The sequence below is a fragment of the Homalodisca vitripennis genome, chromosome 3 (genome assembly GCF_021130785.1).
Source record: "Homalodisca vitripennis isolate AUS2020 chromosome 3, UT_GWSS_2.1, whole genome shotgun sequence".
Taxonomy (NCBI): Eukaryota; Metazoa; Arthropoda; class Insecta; order Hemiptera; family Cicadellidae; genus Homalodisca; species Homalodisca vitripennis.
In genome coordinates this window covers 145,596,144-145,606,464 of record NC_060209.1, presented here as the reverse complement: position 1 = coordinate 145,606,464, position 10,321 = coordinate 145,596,144, and positions in this window count along the sequence as shown.

The following is a 10,321-nucleotide window of genomic DNA, read 5'->3' as shown; positions in this document are numbered from 1 at the left end:
TGCTACCAAACTACTCAGTTTCAAGTTAAAGTCCTCTTCAATGTCCTCAAGAGCAATAATTCTGAGTGATGTACTTATTTTGAATAACTATTCTCTTCAGTAGCAAAGTGTGACGAAAATCTTTCACCGAGCTTGTTTAAAACCGACCATTTAATTGACCCTAGCCAGTCAAGAATGACTTGTCCTAATAAAAAGTCACTTATAGTCGTATTACTTCATAATCGAGATTAATACAGCGTTTAATTAAAGTAATATAACGAGTTCTAGAGCTGCTCTAAAATTACTTGTTAATTACTTCTCAAACAGTTGCATTTGACACAACTTAGTCATGTAAATTGCGAACAGTAATTGGAAACTATAAAGGTGCGCTAGGATTAGACTTAGCAAAGATTAAAGAAACCATTTGAAATGAAACTGATTACAGCAGGAACAATTACTTGTCCAAAGTAAATAAGGAAAAACTTATCAGAGATTTGGCATCTATTGTTTCAAAATATTCATTTTGATTTACGTTGATTTTGGTTTACAATGAAGGTGATAATGTAATGTTGTGTTATTATTTTAATTATAAAGTACCAGCATTTACCCACGGCATCGCACGTAATTTAGTAGACGTTGCCGTTTAAGCTAATTCTGGTTCGAGTGACCTATATTTCTGACAAATTTTTAGTTTGCCTTGTTGTCATCAAGAAAATACATTAAAAAGTGTATGATTATAACCATTGTATTTACTTCTTCCCTAGTATGTTTTGTTCTATTGTTCATTGTGTTTTGTTCACCGATCAATACAAGATATTGCACATATCAGAGAAGTTACTTCTGTCAAAAGAGAAGTATGATAAATTTTATATTAATATTTAAATTTATAGTAAAAGTTTTAGAAGACTTGGTACATTAATTCAAAATAGCAATCTAGAGGAATTTCATCTAGAATAGTTCTTGTTTACTGTTTAAAAAGGAGTATTTGGAGTCAAATTTTGACCGTTATATTTTTAGGAAATCTTGTAAGGTAGATTATTATTTACTCAATTGCTGAAAAATGCGAAGCATAAAAATGTAAAAGGGCTATTAACATATCTCGGTGAAAAAGAAGAAAACATCTTTAAGATTGTATCAACATTTATTAAGTAAAATCTGGTAGCAAATAACAAAGAGGCTATATCGATCGGTGTTAGTCATATTGATGGTTGATTGGTTAACATAATATTCAACCACTCACGCAGAAACGTATTATTAGCAGTTCTTGTATAAAACATAATGATTAAAGATGGTTATCAACACTCTGGCCAGATTTATAGAATTAAATGTTCTTATGACCCTCCCACATAAACTTAAAAATGTTAAAACTCTCATAAAACTTTCTTTTAAATTTAAATTTATGAGAACTTGTTCATTAAATTGACATTCGAAATAACCTACTCTATTTCGGCAGTAGTTTTGATTAAATGTGAAAATCTTTCTAATCCATGTACTTGGCAAGTGTGTTGCATATTTATGCAGCATTCTCATACTAGAGGCATAGATGCAAGGTATTCAAATGCATACTTTACATCACATGCTAGTTCAAGCTCAAGTATTGCTAACGCGAATCCATTAAAATACTCCTTTTAATGTCTTATACAACGCTAATTTTAAAGACAAAGTTGTATATGATAAAATAAAGGTACTCCCAGAACATGTGTCCCTTATAGTTAACAATTATCTTTCTGACATAGCCATTTATCTCATTACTCCGAGGCAAAACAAATGTTTAAACATTTCACCATTGTGCCCTTACACAACGTATAAATAAAACTAAAATGCGCTGACTATTCCCGTTGCGCGCCCTTAACGTTTCTGTTGATATGTAACTTTTAACATAGAGAATATTACTCTTCTCTAAATATCTTGAAGTAGAATAATCTGTTTCGGTTTTCATAATTCCTTAATCTTAGTTTTTGCGTAATCTTGGATCACAGACCAGCCAAAGACTCTTATCAAACTGGAATAGGGAGAATCGATACAATAAGAGGATATTTCTGCTTACATAAGACAAGAAACAGATAAGGAACTGTTTTCAGGAAGAAAGCATTTCTTCAAGATCGCCTCCTGTTAAGGTCCATTACGATGGAATTCGAGCTACATCTCAACCACGTCAACTTGGAAGAAAGGAAGGCCAGCATTCTTCGACTTCTTCATTCACAGCGGGAAGTGTAAACCTTCCTAACTTTCAGGGTAGCAATAGCATTCGACACTAAGGCAGACTCACGTTCCACCTACTCCAACAGTCATCCTTAATTTAAACTAGACTTATTCATAAACTAGTCCTGGACATTCATGTGGTTTACCAGATGTATGTGACACATCGGGTTAGCTATAAACACGGTAGGTTCAATTATGAAGTGTAAACCATACAGAAGCGAACCGTCCGGGGATCAGTTCGAGACCTACTAGAATGCGAAACTCTTGTTTAGTTGTGATTTTTTTTGTAAAACCGAAGATTTAAGTCATAGTTTTTAATGTACAGAAAGATTAGTTCCATCTACTGTTTAGCTGTAATGTACGGTTACCAAGTTTACTGTATATTTAATTGTTGGAGCTGCGCCCAGCCCGGCCATCCATGACGCTAAAAATATGTATTTGTGTGTGAAACTATCACATAGCAACGACATTCAAATGTATCTTCTTTTTGTGGAACAACGAGCAGTTGAAGGCTTTCAAATTATTAAAAATAAGAATATAAACTTTTAAAATTAAGTATACAAAATTTGGTTGGTCAGAATAAAGAAACATTACATTTTATTAAATAACGGTTAAAATTATAGATGTTTATTCGTAATTTATACCACATGCGCAGAGATTTTAAATCTGTTCAAAGCTTATCAAAGAATTATGGTATAATTGAATTACGTGTATTTGCTATTTTTTTTTTGCTAATTAAAATGAAAACAAGACTATTTTTTAAGTATCAAATCATACGAAATATGGATAGGCTTGCTACAATGTTAAGAAATCAAAAGAGAAGAGTCCAGTTACTTGCTGTTTCTTTTTTTTTCAAATTGATCAGAGATTCGATGTTATATTTGATTTGGTAACTATAGTTCCTGGCATTGTTTAGGGCGGATTCCTAGAGAAGATAGCAGGTTTCCAAACTTCATAATACATGTATTTTATGTACAATTATACGTCTTATAAAACTACGACTCAAAAATATTGATCAAAAGTTTCATCAAAAATTTATATTTAAGTCCTAAATTATTATATTCTCAGTATTTGCTGGTTTTAATCTGACACATAATTATGACAAATGAGTGTAATCTTATTATCCTTCATACCCTATAAGTTGTAACGTTTGTCCGCATCGTCCCTTGCCAGATAAATCCTTTAAGTTTATCCAATTACCGTGTCCGTTCTTAACTGATTACCCTTATAAGAACTGAGCTTTTTAGTGATTCATTCGTTGTATAATTCAGCTCCATCGTGTAGAGATAATAATTTTGAGAAATGCCCTTTACCCAAGAGAATATCTTTCTGCTAATTCTGAGTTAGATGGAAGACATTTTAACTTCATTAATATTGTGGTATTCTTCAAACTCCATTTGTAAATGCTTTTAATATATGATTTCATTGTATTTTATTTCGTCATTAATTCGATGGACCACATCTTAAGGACAAAAGAATTTTTGTATGGTCCTCTTTGAGCCTTATTCTGTCTGTCCTTGAGGACCTCTTACCTGTGCAAGGATCTTATCAAACAGAATAAGAAGTATAATTAAAACCGTTCAGATTGATGATACTGATAAAAGGTGCTGAGGTCACAGACATGATTTTTAACATGTGGTATCCCTAAGTTATATCCAAAGTCCAACGTCTTAGACTGTGTAGAAATTGGCTCTCAAAATTATTGTACACATTGAAGTAAATAGATTTAGAAAGAAAAGAAAATACGAAATAGTAGGATATGCGTGAAAAACATTAAAGACGAGGAATAGCATAGAAGGGATGATTCGAAACATTTTTCAAATGTATGCATAGTTCTGAAAATGAAAATAACCTCCTTAATTTTATGTTGGTAAGAAGAGGATTAATAGGTTAAATCAATGAAAATTCTCATTTATTTTTTAAATACTTTGTAATTTATCATTTTATTGCTGTTACAATAATTGATAATGCCAATAACTAGTTAAAAGTACACGGAGATGAATTTATTCACCTAAGCAATTCATATATTAAAAAGTATGAGGTCAAAAAATTTAATTTTCTAAGTATGTAAACATTTGTTTTCATTTAAGAATCAAACGTGTTTAATGTAAAGGCTAAATTTAACTTGAATATATTGTAGTTGATAGATTGTACTTTTTAATTTAAATGTTTTTATCGTTGAATATGGCCAAAATGGGTGCAGAGGTCAACATTAGAATTATATAGAAAATAGATTAGGTAAAAGACTAGCGAATGTCAAGATCTAGCGAAGAAATATAAGAGAAAACAGAATACGAGTTCCCGCTGCTGATAATGGTAATCATAATAATACAAAGAATTTTGAAATATCTGTAAACTACTTATGTGTAACCTCTCACATGATATGGACTTTTAATTCGTTATTTTACAAGACGTAATTTAAATAAAGTATGTTTCTATCAAGATATAGATTAGTAAAATCTTCGAGAGAGCTTCGATTGTTGTCATTAACATTTCCTTCTCCTAATTGAAAAAATCAGCTATTTTTAGGAAAATCCTATGTAATTTTAACTTAATTTCATGATTTCTCTTACTTTAAACAATAATTCTTAAAGGAAACGAAGAAGAATTTACATAACCAAAGCCGTGCATTCTTATAATAAAATATAGTCCATAACAAAGAAGAATATAATACCTGTGATGTAATTATACTTATCAAAGAAATCTTATTTGTAATATAGGGCGTACTGCAATTAATCTACAAAACATTACTGCTTCGTTTCCAGATATTGATTTTATTTAATTAAAATCAACTCGACAGAAAAGGTTAATAGGCAATTAGAAATTTTTGAAAAGGTTAAACTTATCTGTTTACAGGTTCCTGTTAACAGGTTTGTCCAATTAAATCGCACGTAGCTTTGTGAAGGAAAATTACCTCAGACTTGTTTACTAGTCTTAAGTGTCTCCTTTATATTGCCTTCATTATTGAGCTTATAACGAGCTGCTCATTAACAATTCTCTTCTGTTTCCTTTGCATAACCGGTAGTCTCATACAAATTAAACTCTGTTTCTTTGTAATACCGTAATGCGCAACGGCTAAAAGGTCTGTCATAACAATAAAATTCCCTTTGATAGAATTCGTCCATGTAATTTAAAATAATTGATAAACATTAATAAGAACTCTGTCGTGAAAAGGTGACAGTGTCACGTGGTAAATGAGAGACCTGAGTTAGAGTTCCTGAGGAGCAAGTATTTTTGTTTCATTGGTTTATATTTATGTTAAGTTAGAATATTTTCATGTATAAACATTTAACGAATAATACAAAATTTACAAACATTTAGTCCTCTAGTAAGTATAATGAAGTTGTTTTATACATTTGTGCGGGAAATTTTCAAATTCAAAATAATGTATGTACAAACATGTAGGAGATTCTGAGTTACAATGGTAGTATTTTCTACGGGCGAATAAAATATGTGGCTACGAGTATTATTTGAGTGAAAATAATCAATATTTGTTATATATACAATTATGATATAGCAGCTTATAAAAATGTTACCAATATTTTGATTACCTATATTTTAAATCCTATTTATTTTACTGGAAGTGTCAAAGTACAATAAACTAATAATTACTCACTGCTTCGTACGATAATTCGTAGGCTTTTCACGTATACTAATACTTAAATTTCCGTCACCAACTTTGGGTTTGCCTTGACTCTTCGACCAAGAAAATATACTCGTATTCGTACAAAGGTCTGAAAAGCCTAAATCTGTCATAAGACAACTATACTAGGTTTTATAACACTGTAAAATTACAGTAAAGTTACATAATAACTTTTTGTTTTATACCTGCATTAATATATTGACCGATCACTCGATACTTAATATTTGCTCAAATGAACTGTTAAAACCATATTTTTATACCATATATTTTTTATAAGATATTTTCCTACTCTCTGCATGCAATACCATCGAACTCAATTCTGAATATGTAGAAATAAGCATGTTTAATATTTTAAATGGTTATAGATAGAGTACGTTTTATTTTTATTATATAGAATAAGACCCCTTTGCTATAATTTAAAATGTTCAGGGACATTCCAAGCAGCGTATGGATTGATTGATGCGCTGTTTCAGTACTTGATGAATCCAGGCATGAAGCTAAGACAACGTTATTTATTTAAATGAACCCTTTTCCTCTATTTATATTTCGTAAAGTCCATCATCATTACTCTAAAGTATATAAACCATACATGTCATGTAAAACTAACAAAACGGTGTATGGAAGAACCCGGGAAAATGTAGGGTTTCTCTTGCTAAATAATCCACCTAGTAAAATATGTTCACTATACGATTTTATCGTAGCCAATATGGTTACCCATAAGCTCATTATAAATGGAATGATATGATATGAACCATCATCGGACTCAATGACCCATTAATGACCTCAAGTGTACACGTCGGATAAGTTTTGAGATATTACAGGCAGACAGTCAGATACAAATAAAACTTTGTTGCAGCTCTTGGTTAGACTTTGTTAACTCTCAACCAGTAATGATAGTCTAATAAATAAAGATTACAATATTGGAGAGTAAAAATTTATTCAAAAACCATTCAGAAGTGTCAAAGCAAGTTTAACACACGGCAAACATGACCGCCAAACATCAAGCTTTAAGTAAATTGTTGCGGGAGAACATTACGTCTTGTGGACCGTTTACTTTCTCCATAATTATCATTATCTTACTAGTTTCATTCTCACTATCTCGCATCTTCTTTAAACTGGGATAATTTACCATTGTGAACCAGCAAAACGTAAGCATAATTATTTTCAACTAGATAAAGGTTTGGATACGCCGGATTATTAATATTTGATGCTGATGGTCTACAGAATTTCCGTTACATACTGTCCTCAACTGTGCTCATCCTGCCTTAAATATAGAATATCAAAAATTTACCTTCTAACTAAAATTTCCTTTCATTTATTCATTTTTTTAACTTGAGGTAATGTTAAAATGGCATATAAATATTACATTTAAACTTACATTGTAATATAACATTATGTTTTAAGGCTCTTTACTATTAAAAATGTGGAACTAATGTTATAACTTTAAAGTGAACTGAAGGTATAATGTATGTGTGAGTGCTCTTGTGAGCTAAAATTAAGTTTAATTCAATACTATTTTTCAACTAGAAAATATCCGCTTGATTTTAAAACCTAATATAATACTTCGGATTAACTATGAAATCAGATGCACGGGATCTATAAATTTAGTATAAGATACTGTCTAAAGTTAACATTCTTTATTCCATCGACCAATATATAACTGAAATAAGAATAGTAAATAAATATATGCAATTTAACACTGAAATAGATTTTAATAATAAGACAAAAAAGTGAAAACTGTTTTTAATTCAATGTAAAATATAAGATTTATAATTGAGATACAGATAAAATCTTATAAGTTAAAATATTAAAATGTCAACTCTACATATTTTCTATAAAAAATACTTACTTTCTCTCCATGAGCCACGTGATTATTTTAACTATTTATTTATAATTGATTAGAAACTGTTTTGTTTTAATGTCAATTCAGGTGTGTATAAGCTGATTGTCTGTGAAGTTATTATAATAGCATCAGACTAAAAACATTATAGTCACATGTTCTTTCTTTATTACACAGTGAAGTTAAAAATCCGTACTAAACGCAACAATTTACAACAATATGTTTTGATTCATATTACACCAATCTTATACTTTAAAGTTGCTTTTAAACATTAAAAAAATCCAATCTGTAACAGTACTTACTGTTTAGGAAAACTTGTGACAACATTTATTTAAAATAATAACCTTTCAAGATTATGTCGAGATTTCATTACGTTTTAAAAGCCTTCAAACCACAGTTTGAAGAGCTCTTACAACCGTTTTTGTAATTAGTTTTTAAAGATAATTCAGCTTAAGTAATTTTTTACGAGTTTTCTTTATATTTAAATGGAAAAGATAATTGTTTTTTAGTCATAATAAAGTATTTTACTTCATAAATATATTGGTACATGACTCATTATTCCTACTATTAACATATATACGAGTATATTCTCGTATGTACACTTATAAGAAATGCGTTTATTAAGGACGGGGTCTAATTATAAATCGTATCGTTGTACGAAGTCCGTAGAGATGTGAAACAATATATGGGTGCTTTTCGTCGAAAGAGAGTCAATATTTCATTTGGGATCAAAAGTTCATTTGAAAAATCAGTCATGTTGTACATCTATCCGTTTGTTCAGATGCACAATAACTCTTTATGTAAATACTCTAAAGAATTACTAAATTTATTATATAATAGTTTCCTATTAGTTATTAACCATACAATAATTTAGTTATAAGAGTGTTCCATTGCATATATCAACAATGTATAATAAATGGAATTGTACATTTTTCGCGTAACATGCTTTACCAGAGTTGTAAGAAAACTTTCAATTCTACAGATACATGGATTACTGTTCGCACATGAACATTAGAAATTATTGACTATAGACAAATTCTACCATCTTCTTCTTATTGGAATATAATACCTTATTTATACCCAAATAACTCCAATATTTATTACTCACAAGCCTATCGTGTTCAAGGAACACATCCTCACACCATTTATTTCAGTTATATGGGTCTGATGATGGGATGATGCCTTGAACACGAAAAGCCTAAAAAAATAAAGTTTAATAATTATTTGAAAGTTTGTTTATAAATTAAGTGCCCATAGATAGTCTATAAATTACTTTACTCAGCTATTCATAGCCATCCTTGTTATCCAAAAGACCATTGTAAAAATTCTCTAACGCTAAGCCAAATATCACAGAGTGCTCTACATCAACAAACTCGATGTTGGTTATATAGGAATGAAGCTTCATACTACACTTCAAGCCCATAGAGTTTTTGTCTTGAGATATCGCGAAAACATATCAACAAATAGGTTGATAGATAGAAATAAAATTAGTTCTAGCCCTGAAAGACTTTCTGAATGATCACCCAAGTTACGTTTCCAAAGGTTAATCAGTAAAATTCGAATAAGGTGCATAGTTACCACTGTCGTAATGCTGAAGGGTGAACATAATCTACCTCAGCGAATAAGGGGTCTTTATCAGAAAAATTTTTCTTACAAACCCACAGACTTTCACAGAAGCCATAAGAAGGTTAAGTAAAAGGGCACAATTAGGAACTGCACACAAAACATATCACAACATAGTATAACTTCTAGCCAACAAATATAATTGGAAATTTGTATAGCCCAAATATATATATATATATATATATATATATATATATATATATATAATTTAAATTTATTAATATATTTTTTATTGCTTGGATTGGCTTATTCCTAAAAATTTCGTCATTTTTATTTGAGAGTGTAGCAAGATTAACTTACATACTCTGAATTAGCTAAAAGTTCGTTGGAATTTATATAACCACGCCATCCTTTACTTATATACAAATTACTATCCTTTTAGGAGCTACCAGTTCTAAACAATGATGTTTTCCGTTACAATTACTGTGACAGTTTACACTAAAACTATTCTTGACTTCCTTGAAGGAACGAATTTAATGTAGTAAGAGTTTATATCCCCATTAGTGATGAAATAGAGTACTAACGTTGTTCATAACCAATATTATCGATAAGCGTAACATTCAAAGTACCATAAAATACGTTGTTTCTATGCACCAGCATCTTTGGTAGAAGACTGTCTTATCTTAACAACCAGGGTTAGTGTCAGCTCTTATTATTTCATATCTCTAATAATATTTACTACCGTTGTCATCTTTCGTTATGTACCATTCTTATAATAGTGATCAAGCTTTACTTTTTTATCATTACTTTATTGAATACCATAGTAATGTATATGTGGGCAAAGTAAAATGCAGTTGGCTGAGCATTAGTGAATACTGTCATTTGTGCGGCTGGAAAAATTTCTTTCTGTAAATCTGTTTATGTCCGCACGATATTTTGAAAAGAAACTGACCTGTATTTTTTATTAAACTTATATATCAACACCAAGTTAGTTTTTCCATTATAATTCTTTTCAGTCTCAGGAATCTGGCTGAGCTTTAATGAATATTTTTGCATTGGTCTTATGGGTATCTTTAAGGGCAAAGAGGAAATTG